Source organism: Culex pipiens, chromosome 2 (genome assembly GCF_016801865.2).
Source record: "Culex pipiens pallens isolate TS chromosome 2, TS_CPP_V2, whole genome shotgun sequence".
Classification (NCBI taxonomy): Eukaryota; Metazoa; Arthropoda; class Insecta; order Diptera; family Culicidae; genus Culex; species Culex pipiens.
In genome coordinates, this window is record NC_068938.1 from 63,707,601 (window position 1) to 63,725,867 (window position 18,267).

The 18,267-nt window shown below is 41.7% G+C and overlaps 1 protein-coding gene across 3 annotated transcripts in view; it reads left to right on the top strand.

Moving 5' to 3' along the window:
* The window catches only part of LOC120420813 (zinc finger protein GLI4), a 90,462-nt gene that overhangs the window by 57,635 nt on the left and 14,560 nt on the right, over positions 1-18,267 (top strand). The gene's annotated exons all lie outside the window — the stretch shown is intronic.

Consider the following 18,267-nt stretch of genomic DNA (forward strand, 5'->3'; position numbering starts at 1 on the left):
AATTTGACAATTTGACAATTTGACAATTTGACAATTTGACAATTTGACAATTTGACAATTTGACAATTTGACAATTTGATTATTTGACAATTTGACAATTTGACAATTTGACAATTTGACAATTTGACAATTTGACAATTTGACATTTTGACAATTTGACAATTTGACAATTTGAAAATTTGACAATTTGACAATTTGACAATTTGACAATTTGACAATTTGACAATTTGATTATTTGACAATTTGACAATTTGACAATTTGACAATTTGACAATTTGACAATTTGACAATTTGACAATTTGACAATTTGACAATTTGACAATTTGACAATTTGACAATTTGACAATTTGACAATTTGACAATTTGACAATTTGACAATTTGACAATTTGACAATTTGACAATTTGACAATTTGACAATTTGACAATTTGACAATTTGACAATTTGACAATTTGACAATTTGACAATTTGACAATTTGACAATTTGACAATTTGACAATTTGACAATTTGACAATTTGACAATTTGACAATTTGACAATTTGACAATTTGACAATTTGACAATTTGACAATTTGACAATTTGACAATTTGACAATTTGACGATTTGACAATTTGACAATTTGACAATTTGACAATTTGACAATTTGACAATTTGACAATTTGACAATTTGACAATTTGACAATTTGACAATTTGACAATTTGACAATTTGACAATTTGACAATTTGACAATTTGACAATTTGACAATTTGACAATTTGACAATTTGACAATTTGACAATTTGACAATTTGACAATTTGACAATTTGACAATTTGACAATTTGACAATTTGACAATTTGACAATTTGACAATTTGACAATTTGACAATTTGACAATTTGACAATTTGACAATTTGACAATTTGACAATTTGACAATTTGACAATTTGACAATTTGACAATTTGACAATTTGACAATTTGACAATTTGACAATTTGACAATTTGACAATTTGACAATTTGACAATTTGACAATTTGACAATTTGACAATTTGACAATTTGACAATTTGACAATTTGACAATTTGACAATTTGACAATTTGACAATTTGACAATTTGACAATTTGACAATTTGACAATTTGACAATTTGACAATTTGACAATTTGACAATTTGACAATTTGACAATTTGACAATTTGACAATTTGACAATTTGACAATTTGACAATTTGACAATTTGACAATTTGACAATTTGACAATTTGACAATTTGACAATTTGACAATTTGACAATTTGACAATTTGACAATTTGACAATTTGACAATTTGACAATTTGACAATTTGACAATTTGACAATTTGACAATTTGACAATTTGACAATTTGACAATTTGACAATTTGACAATTTGACAATTTGACAATTTGACAATTTGACAATTTGACAATTTGACAATTTGACAATTTGACAATTTGACAATTTGACAATTTGACAATTTGACAATTTGACAATTTGACAATTTGACAATTTGACAATTTGACAATTTGACAATTTGACAATTTGACATTTTGACATTTTGACATTTTGACAATTTGACAATTTGACAATTTGACATTTTGACATTTTGACATTTTGACATTTTGACATTTTGACATTTTGACATTTTGACATTTTGACATTTTGACATTTTGACATTTTGACATTTTGACATTTTGACATTTTGACATTTTGACATTTTGACATTTTGACATTTTGACATTTTGACATTTTGACATTTTGACATTTTGACATTTTGACATTTTGACATTTTGACATTTTGACATTTTGACATTTTGACATTTTGACATTTTGACATTTTGACATTTTGACAAAACAATTAAAGAAAACAGTAAATTCTTCAATTGTTCAATCTGTTTGAATCATGTCACTCCAGCACCACACTGCAAAGTGAATTTGTGCTGATCGGCGATAATAAAGAAGCACGCATACTTGTGCACAGCACCGACGTGTGAGATGCAACTGCCCTTCGAGCACGCCTTCGAGTGTTTACGTTCTTGGTCAATGAAATTGAAACATTTCGACATTTCCCTGAGATGGTGTGCGTGAATTTTCGAGACCGTTCAAGTCGGGAGGGATTTCCGTGCGATTTCAGCGTTGTTCCACACAGCTCAAATTGGGAGGGCCACCCTCACGGATTTCTCGTTTGCGTGTGCCCCCTCCTCTGGCAAGGCTAGCAGTAGCGCCCCGTCGGATTAGTGGGGTTTTATTACGGCGTTAATTTGAATTAAGCCCCCGAGACTTCCACAACAACAACAACAACGGGGTGGATTGACCCCGAAACCGTGTGCAGGTGCCCATTTCTCACGAAATGTCAAAAGCGATGAAGTAGCGTACAGCGTCATTATTTTTCGATTAACGGCTAGTTGAGTCCGGAGTGCCTAAGAGATTCGGATTCAATTCTTTCAAGCTGATCTTGAACGACTTGCAAAGTTCAGAACCAACCTCACAACCTCTTTGGATCTTTGGACCTCCCACCGAAGTCTCGCCAGACCCAGCAGTTCTGCACATATTACCTAATTATTAAAATGCCTTTCCAAACACACGACACGACAAGCTGCGCTGCTGGTAGCCGAACCCTCCCATTAGAAGACGCTCGTGCTGGAGTGGAATCGGTGTTTACATTTTTGCACACTCCCGCGCACCTGCACACTGCTGACAGTCACCGCCAGAACCGCCAGCTTGTCGCTAAATGTATGACGATCCGGCCCTCCTCCTACCCGCACGAGTCGGTAAATATGCTGCACCTCAGAGGTTATTGTGGCACAGTGGGTTCTTTTGGAGACTCCTTTGAGTTCTTAGGGTCTCCAGAAACTCTTTCCAAATAGACTTAATGGATATTTACAGTAATTGTTCGGAAACTGGGCGCGCGGCTGGGCTCCAGCGCAGTTAAAAGCAGACAAACGTCAAAAAACAAAAACACAGCCAAACGATCGAGGGGTAAGCGGATGCAAAAAAAAACATTCCAGAAACGATTTATTTTTTAAAGATTTCGTTAAATTTCATGTCACACCCGAACAAAAATTGATAAAAAAATTCTAGAGATATTTTTTTAATAAATCGCATTGACGTTCTCCTCGTAATTTTTCGATCCGCCCAGTTAGCTTGCAGCTTTCGGTAACTGAGCCTTGCTCTCAGCCCAGTTATCGAGCAAGTACTGTACTTCGACGTATTTAAGTCGGTTAAGTCTAAGATCACGGTAATCTCAAGTTACTTAAAAAAATTTATGCCAATAGCTCACCAAGTGTCTTCAAATGCCCAATATCCCGAATATCGCTCCCACTGTCCAGCGATTCCCCCGACGCTATCCCCGATCCGGCATCACCGATGTAAACCCCAAAGAGCCAAAGACAATACTATAAATTTGCATTCACTCGCTGCGCCCCCACTTCAGGATTGTAGTAACCCGGGACCCCTCCCCCTGGAGACACGGATCCTCACCTTGAACTGTGTGCTCGCACACATATATGTGCACATGTGCAGCCATGCATACGATGCACATGCAAAACGGCATGCACTTCTTAAAGTGCACTTTATTTGTTGAGCAGCCCCAAGTCGTGCCCCCTCGTCGAAGCGCCCCCCCTCGGACCCCTCGGATGTTAATTTATTGCTAGTTTTCCAAGACCTTAGGGGCGCGCGCCCATGGGTACCAAACTGTCACCAGCCTATGAATGGAACTCACAAATGCCGCCGCGCGGGGGAGGGGATTTTTAAGCCGAAATGACAGCTATTTGTTTACGTTTGATTGTGCGACCCCTCGGGGGAGCGAGCGACTTGTGTACGGTGGCAGAAGTGGCATAAATCTTCGCGCCAACCAGAGAGCCGTTCGAAAGATTAATGAGATTCTATTAGATTTATTGGCCTTAATCGGTGCGGCGGTCCCGAAAGTGGTTAATTTTAGACAGCTTTTCACGCCGCGAGGTCTGGAAGTAGACAGCCGGGGCCATTGACTCGTGCAACAACGTGTCTGTGCGGCGAGGAATTTCGCCAATTATTTTCCGATCCGGCTAGACGGCGGTATCGACTTCTCCAGCCGGGCGCGTCGCGGATCAAACGAATCCGAATGGGTGGCTGTACGCTCAGATATAAATTAATTAAGTTCTATTAATAATGGTGAAATTGCCGGTCGACCGATGTAAACCGTTTGTCACATTTCAAACTCTAGGCTAGACAACACCCGGCCCCTCGCGTCCATCGCTCGCCGAGGTGACATTTATAATCTTCTCCGTCAATTGCGCAGATCTTCCTGAACCATCAGCGAACCGGTGACTCATTGTGTCCCGCGTGTACACCTTCACACCAGCCGGGCTTCTTCGGTTCAGCCCTGGTGCACTTTTCAAAACCGCGGTTGACAGTTCCTCCGCTCTTGCGCCAAAATTTCGCTAATTTTAGAACAATGTCCTCGTTAAGGACCGCCTTTCACCCTCCTCGACAACTACGCGACGCGACGCGTCACCATCGTACTCTCTCAACTCTCATTCAACCACCACCGGCTATAATTACTTCAATATCAAACTTGGCTATGCATAATTTATTCTGCCTCGCCGGCTCGTTCCCACCGCGCGCGGTTCTGCAAACGAGGTGTCTGAGGTTCACCGCACCTTAAAAACAACAACCCGAACCTCCTCCACAGCCAGACAGACATTCGAAACCTCCACCCGAGCAAGTATCACAAAAAGGGCTGCGCGCGGACTCCACCGTCTACCTCCGAAAACCCACAGCCAACCGTCGCGCAGAGAGACATTCATCTCCTTAAACACCCCGCGTCCCACTACTGCTGTGTAAGACCGCAGACCTGCGCTCAGCGCGGTCGCAATAAAACATAATTTGTACCGATGCACCTGTTTTAACTCTTTAATTCTTCTTCGGTGCACCCTTCGGATTCCACTGCAGCGTCGAGGGGTCCACCAAGCGCACCGCAATCCCTTCGGGATTAATCCAGCTTCCCAGCTTAATCCCGCTGAACCGTTTCGATCCACCATCGTGGGACCCCTCACCGACGGAGACAAAAGTCTTGCGAAGACGAAAACCCTTGTCATCCTCCTCAGTCCGACCTGCCCCCAACTACCCTCCGAAATTATTTGTTTATTAGTTCGTTCGTTCTGGCAACTCCTCGGTCGTCTCGCCCCCAGGTCCGCAACCTGGGACTTCCCATGGTTTTGCACGGGATGCTGCTGCTTCTGGTCGGATTCTGCGGTGTGTTACATATTTATGTTTTGTTCTTTGCTCGTCGTCGCCCAGCATGACATTCCTGCTACTTCTTGAAGAACCCCCCCGATTTTTTTTTTGTTGTGTTCCGAGCAAAACCCATAAGTGAGCCGGATTTGATGATAGTTATCGCGCCGGTTCGCCAACAAACCACCTTCTCTACCTCCCCTTCACGGATCGCCGCGCCACCACGCGGTTGTTCTACCGCCCCCTCGTGTAATGACAGCGCGATGATTTCTCGCGATATCAAACCCGGTCGTCTGCTCTGCGCCGAAGATCCCAGCAAGATGATTGTTATAATTATCTAGCCACACAACCACCCCACACCAATAAAATATCGGTTGAGTGATCCGGTTGACGCCGGGGCCGGGTGGAACTGACTCATAACTAGCCGGGGCCGTTCGATGATCGAACCGGGTAAAGTTGGGCGAAAAAAATAAATTAGCTTCCCATCCTGCGGGCCCCCTTCTGGGTTGGACGCGACCCTCGTCAGGTGTCCGGAGCTACCTGCTGCCACAGACTTTCAGACGGGAAAGTTTTACCAGAATATTTAGATGTTTCTTGCTAGCGTATAACTGTCACTTTTAGTAAACAAACGCAAGGGGTGAGACACTCTTTTTCTAAAATTTATTAAAATTTCTAAATAAGTCTGAAAAAGTTTCTGAATTTCTAAAAGTCAAACTCAATGAATTCAGAGCTTCACGTCTGCCAGCTCTGTGACGCTCGTCCGCGTTTATAGGGCGACCTCGACCCCGGCTAGATCGTGGATAGCTCACGCTCATATATACAACAGTTCTCTATCGTCGTGTGTTCACAGGGTGTTTAGCGGGTGGATTGATCTACAGGTTCGATACCTGCGCGGTCGAGAAGTCACACCGGTTTGCTACAAAGACGCAACGATGTTCGACACGGTTTCAAGCCCGCGAGGTGAATGGTGTTCGCGCGAGGGGTTGATCAATTGAGTTGTTCTGAAGCGTTGATGGAATTGTCGTCTAAGATTGAGCAAGAGGTCAACAATGGGTTTTGTTTGAAATTATAGAACTTCAATATGCTGTAAAAAATCTATTGCATTGAAGTTCTGGACATCTACCTGCTCAACAGAAAGTAACAGTGAGTTCTGAAATGAAGATCTGAAGTTCAACCGGCTCAACGGAAGCCTAATCTTGTGTTTTAACCAACTCTTTAGCTCCCCATAGCTACTCCCAAAATTCCACCCGATGCTCATCGAACCACTTCGACCACCAAATATCTTTTTGATCTGGAATGCGTAAACCTGCTCCTCCACCTCGCGTCCTTAAACGCGCTACGCTCCGACTTAACGGGAATTTGACGCGCTTGTTTTACGACCATCGAACAACCGCAGCAGCAGCCGAAAGTAAGTCGTAATCGGTGCGGGTCGAGCGCCCATAAATGCGACAGCCATCGCACAAGCCACCACCAGGCAACCCCTGGGCGAGCTTCTTGAGCAGCAACTCGCACAGCACACATCTGGCGTAAATTATTCATCAATTGATTGATATCGATACGTTTTCGAACGCTTCACGCAAACATCTCGGGACACGAGCGCACACATGTATGCTAATAATAAAATTTATTGAAAATAAAATCACAAACGACTGGCTCGTTTGCTCGTTGGTTGCTCATTTTGCGGTGATCCCGGGCCATCAACCGACGACGACGACTTCTTCGTCAGGAAAGTGAATCCAATTGGAAAACAACCAGAGAAGACCAGAGCGCGCCCTTCGACCGACTCTTGAGCGGGAGGGGGGCGGCTACTGCGGCAATGGGGGGTGAGGACTAAATGCGACAATGGCTTGTCGTCCGTGTCAGGGTTTGTACACCCAGAGGTTGATGATGAACAGAATTTGATAAAACATTTTATTTTCATGGTCAAAACAAAAAAAAACGTAATTGAAACAATACCGTCTACCGTTAACGAATTAGAGCAATACCGTCTACCTATTCATGCAGTTGTCGACGTCAACAAAGGTTCCAACAACATTTCTTGTCAGACATCTCCCGGTTTGGGTGTACTGCTTCCAATTCCGCTGGATGCTGCAAGTTCAGTTGCTGGAAGGAAGGTCGCCCCCCGACGACAGAGCCCACAAACTCCCATGCTTCCAACGATTTGGAGCGTGTGTGTGTGAGTGTGAGTAAGAGTTGGAACGTGTGCACGTGTGTGTGTGTATGTGCCCAGAGATAAAAGGAAGCGAAGGAGCAGCAGCGCGTTCCAAAGAGCAAGCCGAAGAATCTACCCCGAAAAAAAAAACAACACACAAGTGGAAGATAAAAAGTAAGGCCAGCAGAGCATGGCAGCAGTAACAGCAGCAGCATAAAAATTGCAGCAGCGCATTGCAGACAATATGATGGGTGAGATGATGTAGAATCCTGACGCTGCTTGCTGCTGCTACTAACCAGAGTAAGGAGGGGAAATGAGGAGTATAGGGTTAAAGGGGGAGGTCGACAAAAATAATATAAAACATAAAATAATAAATAAAAATATTTAAGCGGGCGAAGGAAGTAGGTGGCAGGATCGAATTGAAGCATGGGGAGAAGGTCGGGGAAGCCTTGGAGCCACCAAGTAAGAGTGTAAGAGGAGGCACACCAGTGCCAAGTCGGTAGCATTGGATGGCAAAAGTTTTGCCCACTTTTTTGAGGGGGGCTTTTAGGCGCTGCTGGACGCCTTGAATCTTGGATGATTGTGGTTTTCGGGGTTTTTGTGGGGTGTGCGTGGCGTGCCCTGGAAAAGTCGCCCGATTTTCCCCGAAAGGTTTTTCCTTTCAACGGGGAGCGCAATCAACCAAATTGGAAATGGGGAATTTGAGGTTAGGAAGCAGTTTTGAGTTGAGATTGAAATGGAAGCTTAATGTTGTGGTACTACATTTGAAAAACTATTCAACCTTGGATTTCTTAGGACTTCTATTGCAATCACTTGAACCAATCTTTAAGTTTTGCTTCTTATCAACTTTTAACAACTTCTTTTTATTTTTTTACAAAATTTGGAACCTGTTCTGAATTAATCATTTTGGTCAAATTTATTACCGGATCATAACTATTCAAAAAATAACTTATTTTCAATCATCTTGGAAGGTCCCACTTTGATTCATGGAAACTTTTTGATTAGAAATTGTACTTTATTAAATATTTGTATCATCGTCATCATCGTTTGTATGTCGTGCTTAATTTAAATTTAATTTTAATATGGTGAATCTTTTTCAAATGAAATATTACATGAAATTTAGTTGTAATAATATTTATTTTTGTCAAATTCAGTTACAAAAGCAATTCTATTCGTGAGCTTAAGAGATTGACTTCGTTCTTTCAAGATTGAAATAATCATCAATCCGATATCAAATTGTGCTCCATAATTTTGAAATTAGGATTGATTATTTTTATCCACAAATGTATAACTCATCACAAAACATGAGCAACTCTCTACGAAATCGGCCGATTTCGACCATTTTTATTTTTTGTATTTTTTGATTTGACTCAAACTTTGTGGGGGCCTTCCCTATGACCAAATATGCTATTTTGTGTCATTGGTTCACCCATACAAGTCTCCATACAATTTTGGCAGCTGTCCAAACAAAAATGGTATGTAAATATTCAAACAGCTGTAACTTTTGAGTGAATTTTCTGATCAATTTGGTGTCTTCGGTAAAGTTGTAGGTATTGTTGAGGACTTTTGAGAAAAAAATAGGTACACGGAAAAAAAATTTGAGGATTTTTTTATCAACTTTTTTTTTACTAAAACTCAATTTCCCAAAATACGTATTTTTTGATTTTCGAGATTTTTTGATATGTTTTAGGGGACAAAAATCCGCAACTTTTGAGCCATAGAGAAACATGGTCAAAAAATCTGCCGCCGAGTTATGAATTTTTGAAAAAATAGTGATTTTTGGAAAAAATCAAAGTTTCATGCAAAAACAAATTTGACATTATTTTTTAATGCAAAATTGAATTTACAATCGAAAAGTACTTTACATATTTTTTGATAAAGGGCTCCGTTTTCTAGATATAGCCACCGAAAGTTTGATTTTAGCGAAATATTTGCAGTTTTTCAATTTTTAAAAATAGTGACCATGAGTGACCATTTCTAAAAATATTTTTTTTGAAAAGTTCAGAAAATTTGCTATAAAATTGTCTAAGAAACATTGAAGATTGGACCTTTGGTTGCTGAGATACAGAGGCTTAAAGAAAAAGAAACACGAAAATTGAAGTTTTCTAAGTCTCACCCAAACAGCCCACCATTTTCTAATGACGATATCTCAACAACTAATGGTCCGATTTTCAATGTTAATACATGAAACATTCGTGAAATTTTCCGATCTTTTCGAAAAAAATATTATGAAATTTTTTAAATCAAGACTAGCATTTTAAATGGGCGTAATATTCAATGTTTGGCCCTTTTAAAATGTTAGTCTTGATTTTAAAATTTTCAAAATATTTTTTTCGAAGAGATCGGAAAATTTCACGATTGTTTCATGTATTAACATTGAAAATCGGACCATTAATTGCTGAGATATCGTCATTAGAAAATGGTGGGCTGTTTGGGTGAGACTTAGAAAACTTCAATTTTCGTGTTTCTTTTTCTTTAAGCCGCTGTATCTCAGCAACCAGAGGTCCAATCTTCAATGTCTCTTAGACAATTTTATAGCAAATTTTCTGAACTTTTCAAAAAAAATATTTTTAGAAATGGTCACTCATGGTCACTATTTTTAAAAATTGAAAAACTGCAAATATTTCGCTAAAATCAAACTTTCGGTGGCTATATCTAGAAAACGGAGCCCTTTATCAAAAAATCTGTAAAGTACTTTTCGATTGTAAATTCAATTTTGCATTAAAAAATAATGTCAAACTTGTTTTTGCATGAAACTTCGATTTTTTCCAAAAATCACTATTTTTTCAAAAATTCATAACTCGGCGGCAGATTTTTTGACCATGTTTCTCTATGGCTCAAAAGTTGCGGATTTTTGTCCCCTAAAACATATCAAAAAATCTCGAAAATCAAAAAATACGTATTTTGGGAAATTGAGTTTTAGTAAAAAAAAGTTGATAAAAAAATCCTCAAATTTTTTTTCCGTGTACCTATTTTTTTCTCAAAAGTCCTCAACAATACCTACAACTTTGCCGAAGACACCAAATTGATCAAAAAATTCACTCAAAAGTTACAGCTGTTTGAACATTTATATACCATTTTTGTATGGACAGCTGCCAAAATTGTATGGAGACTTGTATGGGTGAACCAATGACACAAAATAGCATATTTGGGTATAGGGAAGGCCCCCACAAAGTTTGAGCCAAATCAAAAAATACAAATAAAATCCATTTCCGGTTTTGGTAGAGAATTGCTCACATGCAAAAAGTGTCCACCGACGTTTACAGTATTTGATTTATTTTTTAATTCTTGAAAATCCTATTATAAAATTTTAATAAAAGTGTATCAAAATTAGCTAAAATTCCGAATAAAATTTCATAATTTTTTTTAAATCAATTTCCAGCTTGCGGCAAACAGATAATAAATTGTATAACAAATTGAGAGGTAAAAAAATCACATGAAAATGAATTTAATTGAAAATCGATTTTAAAAGATTTTTCAAGGAATTGTGGAAAGGAAATCAACAACAAAAACTGAATTTCAGGTTTCAAGCTCAACTATCAAAATTTTAAAGCAAAAAATATCAAAAAATGGTCCAAAAATTAAAAATTGTCAATAGTCAAAAAATTCCCTAATTGATTGAAATACAAAAATTAATGTTACACAATGTATTTTAAGTAGGGTACAATGATTTTATTTAACCATAACTTAAATTTTCAGCAAAAAAATGCCTGCCTGTTTTTTTGAAGTTTGTTTTGAACAAAAATTTGCAATGACAGATATTTGCCAAAAATATATATATATTTTTTGTTGAATTCTTCTTAAATTTTTTTTATTAAAACTAAAACTACTAATTATAATATTAACTTAACAATTCAGAAGACAACAATAATTGTCGTTAGTGTTTTTTTTATTTCTTCCATGGAACAAAAAAATAATAAAATATCAAACACTTCTTGAAAGCTCTCGAAACTCAATCAAACAGCCCTCCCAACAGCTCCCAGCATCAGTTTCGCGATGAAAGGCGCGCACTAATTTATGCACTTTTCCAGCCGACCACTTCCCAGACTGGCCACAGCCATCCTTCAGGGCATTGAACAGTAGAAAAAAAAACCAGCAGCAGCATAATGCGTCGCGACGGTCATGATTTACGGCTCGTCGCATAAAAAAATGGCGAGATATATGGACGTGGAAGGGCTCTGAAGAGAAGAACACTGAGCGGCGGATAAAAAAACTGGATAGACAACCATGAATCACACGCCAAACACTAGTAGCGTTTTTTGTGTGCAGAATCCAGTATCCGACGGACGTCATCACCCGCAGCTTCCTGTCGTTCAGCGCTGATGATCCTCAGGACGACGTCGAAGACGTCTGTGCTCTAGTCTGCAGATTGCAAATCATAATTAGCTACCACTTTTCGCAATCATCTCAATCTGTCTACGAGGGATGGGGAGAAGGTGCACCGATCGATGCTCTTCCGATGCGGTTCCCGGTAGAACCGCGCGTCCAGACACTGTGTTATTATGCCCGGTACTCCACACCGGGTCATTATTCATTCAAGCAGCTTCGGGAGGAGCCACGCCAGAAGTCGTCCGGCGCGTTCGTCACGCACGCAACTCGTCGAAGAACTCGCATGAATGAAGGCTGCAAAGGAACAGGTATCTGGTCGAGACTTGATAGCTGCACAAGGTGGAAGATGATGATATACGCACAATTCATCCCCTGCGGTGCTGGCGGGGAAGGTCGCGGTGAGACGTGGCCTCATGTTTATAAATGTATTATTATTTTATAACTTGTGGACGCGACTCCAGACGTGTGTGCGCAGGTTGACGGACTGCATCAAACATGTGTGACGGACGGGCGGTGGATGCTGGGCATTAGCTGCAGTGTGTCTAGAAGAAGCGCCGCGCACCTCCATCGACTGTAGCGTTCAGAATCCCGGTGTGGTAGCTGCAGGCCGTCCAACAACCTCTTGATACGCGCGCTGTCTTGGCAAAACATCCTCGGGCGTTCAGCAGCAGCAGCCTCCGACATCTGCAGAAGCGTTTTATGAAAAAATATATCTTTATAGTTAATAACATTCCCTGCAAAGTGGTGAAGCAGGGTGGGGGGGAGCACCCCAAAACGGAGTCCTCTGCGAGACTTGGGTGCACGAAAAAAACAACCATCGAAAATTGGGCTCTCGAGTTACTGCACTGCTGCTGGTTCGTCGTATTTGAAACAATCCCCCCATGCTCTTGTAGGAGCAACACAAAAAAGTGGGCAGATAACAAACGGACCACAGGAAAAAAAGAGTAAGGCCTTTTCTGCTCCTCCTGCTGCTGGTGGGTTCTGGTAGTCTGATGTGGGAACTTTCGGTGGGCAAGGCTAGTGGGCGAGAAATCAGCTCCTTTTTATCTGCATGGGATAGTGGGAGAAAATTTTGTAACAAGTCTTCGATTTCTGACAAAAAAGCGCGATCCTAATCAAACATTATCATTTATGACATTTTTGAGCAGTGTTGCCAGATTCGAACTAACAAAAATTACATGCCTCAGCATAAAACCATTAAATAAATCTAGCCTTTAAAAAATCCATGATTTTCATCAAATAAATAATAACTTACGACAGAGTGGCGAGATCATCTAATTCTAGAATAAATAAACAATCTAAGGATCCCGATTTTTTTTTTAAATTTACAGCAGTCTACTCTGAAAAGTTTTAAAAATTTTACAGAAGTCGTATTGAAGACGTTATTTTTGCAAAATGTTCATGTTTTAAACACTTCACAGATTTTTATAAGATTTTTAATCATTGCAGTGTTGCCAAATTTTCAAAAATGTATTGCACATAGGAAGATCTTACAAAAATAAAACGATTTTTTAAGAGCAATTTTACTCTAATTTATGCAAAATAGGCAGGGTTGTCAGATCTCTGACTTATTTTCTCGTGAACAAAGCTTGATTATTTGTCTTTAAATATGAAAAAAAAAATATTTTTTGTTTTAATTTTTTGTGAAAGTTCAATTCTATCTTCAATTTTATGTTTATTTTTTTATTAAAAATAATCTGAGACTTCAAAAATTACGAGCAATTCCCTCTGTCCACCTTTTGCTTTTGCCAGAACCGCAGCATGGAAATTGCATTCACCCAGCAGTAAGGAGCATGCGGTTGTGTGCTGCTCAACTTATGCTGGCTCATATTTTCTCTGGTCCCCGAGATTCGTTTCGTAATGAAGTTGCACCAGAAGGACGCGTCCAATCTTTCGACGGACCTGAACTTTGGATTATCAGCCGAAACATCACCGCGAAAGCCTTTGAACTGCGGCCCCCGAATGAATTATTTAAATTTCCGAACATATAAGAATCGAGATTAAGGCCGATTGGGCAGAAAGGGGGAGGCGGCCCACGAGGATCCCAGTAAATCCAATATTTTCGGGGGAGGTAGCCGGTCCCAGCACAGAAGCGAAAACCCGCAGTCAAGTGTAATGAACAAAGCGGGGTGAAGAACTGAGAGACACAAAAACGAGCGAAAAGCTACCACGAAACGATATTAACATAATAAAGCTTCTTATGATAATATTTGACTTAAACATTCGTAAATAATCGTGAGCGAAACCTGCTGCTCAGCGAGCGACTTTCTGCCTAGTGGGTGGATTCGCCGGTGACAGGTGAAAGAATTGAAAGTTGGCATTAATTGAGGGGCGGAACAGTCTCGTTGATTGGCCTTCCGAAAAGAGGGACGTGGGCGAAATTTGCTCTTTTCTTGAAGATTAATTAGTTCGTTAATAATTTGGGGAATTTCGGCAAAATAATTCTCATTTCTTTCTCTTTCGTCGCGATATTATCTGAGTGAGCGGCGAGCGATTCACCGCACAAAAGAGAATCGAAAAACGAACGAAGAACAGCAGAAAGCAAAGTGAAAAACTGTTTGCGAAGCGAACCGAGCGAATTACCGCACAAAAGAGAATGGCGAACCAAGCTGGCGTCGTACGAACGGCAGCACAAGGCAGAATCGAGTAATCGCGATGCAAACTTCACTGAACGCGATGTTTTGTTCAACAAAATTTCACCTTTTAATTCGATTGAAAGACAGATCTCTTAGATTTTTATGAAATGAAAAATAAACAAGATTTCCCGAATGGCAACGCCCAATTTGCCGGCTTGTTCATCGCCTTGGGCCGCACCGTACCGGCACCGAACTCATTAGTACTAATCAAATTTTCCGCTTGCCAGGAGCGTCAGCTCGGAGGAGCCGTCTACTAATTAAAATCTCCTCCACTGGACCGTACAAGCCGTAAATCAGTTTTCTCCCCTCCTCACCGTCCGGGCCAAACTCAACTATATCTGCCAAAAACCGTTCGCGAAAGCAATAAAATTTAAAATATATCGTCCTTAACATTCAACTTGGCCTGTCAACGGGGAAAACTTTTCCCGACGCACCGGACTCTCTCTCTCAATCTCCTCACTATCCAAAACTGGCAAAGGACAATAAAAATAAAAGGACTCCGCCGGAATATGATGGAGCCAAGTCCGGCTCCCATTATAGAGAGTTAATTTTGCGACTGCCGGCGGAGCGCGGTGTGGGAAGAATTAGTTTTCCCCGACTTTTCCCACTGGAACGAGCTAATTCCTCCCCCAGCCGTTCAAGAATAAATCAAAATGCAAATGGTCCTGCCTCCCTCTTGGGAATGATAAATCGCCAGTCACGAAGAGAGAGCTTTCGCCAAGAAGTGACGAGTGTGGAACGCGCTTTTCCGGTGGTGTGAGGGGTTTTTCCACTAGTTTTTCACGCTGGTCACGATCCGGACCATTTCGCTGTGCTTCAAACTGCTGAAGGAGTCACGCATTGTGTCGAGGTTGGTGATAAACTTTTATGTGTCGCTTTTCCTCAAGTTGTTTTTTCTAGAAGGAGATTTTTCTTTGCGGGTTTTCTCGGTTGAGAAAGTCTTGAAATGTCACTTCAAATCCTAGATTTTTTTTGCTTCTATAAAAAAATCAGTTGTTCAGGCTTTGCATGCAATATTGCATGCAAAGCTTTTGGACATCAATTTGCAGAAGAAGCTTCCATGACACTTCTAAGTAAATTCGTACCGTTTTTCTTGCTAGGGACAACCCCCACCGCCCCCTGGGGGGCGGAGCCATCCCGTATTTTTATGATTGTTTGGTTTTGCGATTGTATGTGAATAGATTTCGCTATTTTTGCTAAATGAGCGTACCAAAAGAAAGAAATTTGGCTCGTTCTCAAAATTTTCCTCGCGGCAACACGCTCGCACTGCGGCGAAGTGCTTTTGTTTTCCCCGCGACGAGCGTTGAATGGAATAATCAAATAAAGAATTAAACTCTGAACTTTTCGCCTCGAAAACTCGAATTGGCCCGATTTGGTCCATGAATCCGTCCGCCCATCAAGAAATAAAAGTTTCAATCAATTTCCCGTACGACAAAAAATAAGCGGCACAGAAAAAACCTCCTTCTCATTGCGAGGTTTGAACCGCTGCGCGGCAAAAACTGGTCCTGCACACAACACAACATCCGCGGGTTGGAGGAAAAGTGCATCCCGGTGCAAATTGCAACGTGAATGAATTCCCAAGATCTGGTGGTACCCAACGACCGCGCAGTAGCAGCCGTGACGAAGAGTCGCAGGAGCAGTCAGAATGAATTCCTTTCTTCCTGGCTCTCAGCGTCACATCCCTGAGAGATTGACGCGAAGGGGGGAATGGACACGGTCTGTGTGGGACCAAGCGAGATGTCTTGGCATCCGCGTACCCGCGTGTCCCCGCCGTACCGGCCAAGTTTGCCGGTTTCGCACCATTAGGACTAGGGTTGGTGGTGGGATGTTGGACTTTGACGGGCAGCAAGATGACTGTTAGGAAAAATCATTTGTTATCTAGATTTATTTTAAATTATTTTAAAAACTCATCTCAATTACTTGTAATCCAGAATTATCTAATCGAACAGAACCTTCTGAACTGATGAAATTATAGTCTTGAGACTCAGATTAACTTGTCATAATCCAGATTCGCTTAATATCTCAAATAACCAATTCGGATAAACTTATTCAAATGTGAGAAACGACTACTTTAGACCTCAAATCAAGAACCAACTCCGCACCTCCAACCCTACCGTCGACACCGCACAAAAACGACAACTTGTGCACCGGCAACAAAAAGTGAAAGAGGAACTCCGAGGTTCGACTCCCGCTGAGGAATTTCGCTGGAAAAACGACGCTGTCACCGCGACGACGACAATCCATCCGCAAGATGCGTGTGAAGTTCTGGCTGCAGGTCAAAATCCTGCTCCGACGAAGTCGGAGACAAAGCCGTACTCCCTCAATTCTGAAGGAAGGATTAGTCCGGGGTGTTCAAGAAGTGTACGCGCCTTCCCCGCTCCCACACCCTCACGATCGGCTCGGAAGCAAGTATTTGGACATTAATCTAAGTCTGCACATCTGCATGTTGTGTCTGGGCGTTCCTCGGCGGTGTCGCGCAGGAAGATCTACGCGGTTGTGTGGTGTAGATGCAAATTGAATCTAGCATATATACTAATTGCACTTGCCACATTAATAATCTCATCTCGTCATTAATTAATTCCGAAAGCAGAACCTGGCCCGCCATGTCTGTGCGGGGTCCAGACCGTCGTGTACGCGGAGTTGGTGCTTCGCCGGCAATCTAAATTGCCATCAATTGTCAGGACGTTTAAACGCTAGGGCGAGTTCTATTATTAACGGATTAATTTTGGTGCGCGTTTCGGAGTAGGTTTGCAACACTGTTGCGAACTTCGTTCGCGTAACCCATTCAGGAGCCATATGTTACCGCTCGGCGGCCATAATTGGAGGGGGGCCCCCAGAGAAAGTACCCGGTTCTCACGCCAATTGTGCCCATTTTTATCAAACTTTGGCGTTCGTTGATCTACATACACAAAACCCAGCACTTGCGCGAGCGCCGAAAAACCAGCCCAACCAACGCTCGCTCAATTGATCCATCGCTCACACGGTCCAGCTTATCTCAAGTGTTGATCTTCATCTTTCCTCCCCTACCCCATCCTGCGTGCCTCACGAACTGGCCAAGTGGCCATTTTTCTCGCGCTCCACGGTCCCGAGAATCGTACCAGATTTTATTGATGCTCGCGCGGTCAGCTTACTGTACCGACAATTAACGTCATTCAGCGTGGTCTCGTAGATCAGCAGGAACCACCTGACGCACACTTAATGACCCCTGCGCGGGTCCCATGGACGACCATCAACTCCGGGGCCTCCGATACCTCCGATTAGATTAGGCGCTCTTCAAATCGCTTTATTCCCCTCCCGGTTTTCAATCGGGGTCCAAATCAACGACGAATACATAAAGCTGAACCGGTTAACGCTCACATGTGTCTTCCTGGGACCATCTGCGGTGGCGGCGGCGGCGGCGGCCTCGCCGCCAGGGCACCCCCTGGTCAGCTCATAACGTCGATAATAATAATCAATTCATTTGATTAATATAATAATAATTATTATTGCTTTTGTCCAATTCATGGACTGCGTCGAGGGACCCCAATCAATCGCCAAGCGAGAACAGGGGAGTTCGAAATTAAAACCCGTAAAATAAATTGAGTCCCCGCCGTGGTGAATTCCATAAAAGAGATCCCCGGGAGGACAATCCCGAAGCTCCCAATAATGGCAATAAAAGCGATCACGGTGGTAATCAATTTGGATTTCGGCTCCGGCCGAAGACGATGATCGAAATCCAATCAGTATGAAAATTATTTTTCGGGGCCTTTTTTCCTAGCTTTTTGTGGAGGAGATGACATTACGGACACCTCGGAATGGGTTCCCGCGCCCTCGCGGCGCGGCTCGGTGAAGCCAATAAATTAGAGATTTGGGCCAATATTTTAATTATGGGAATTTAAATAATTAAGATATCGGTTTTAATTGGGGCAGAGAAATTCCTGCGAGCACGCACCTTGGGCCGCGATCGT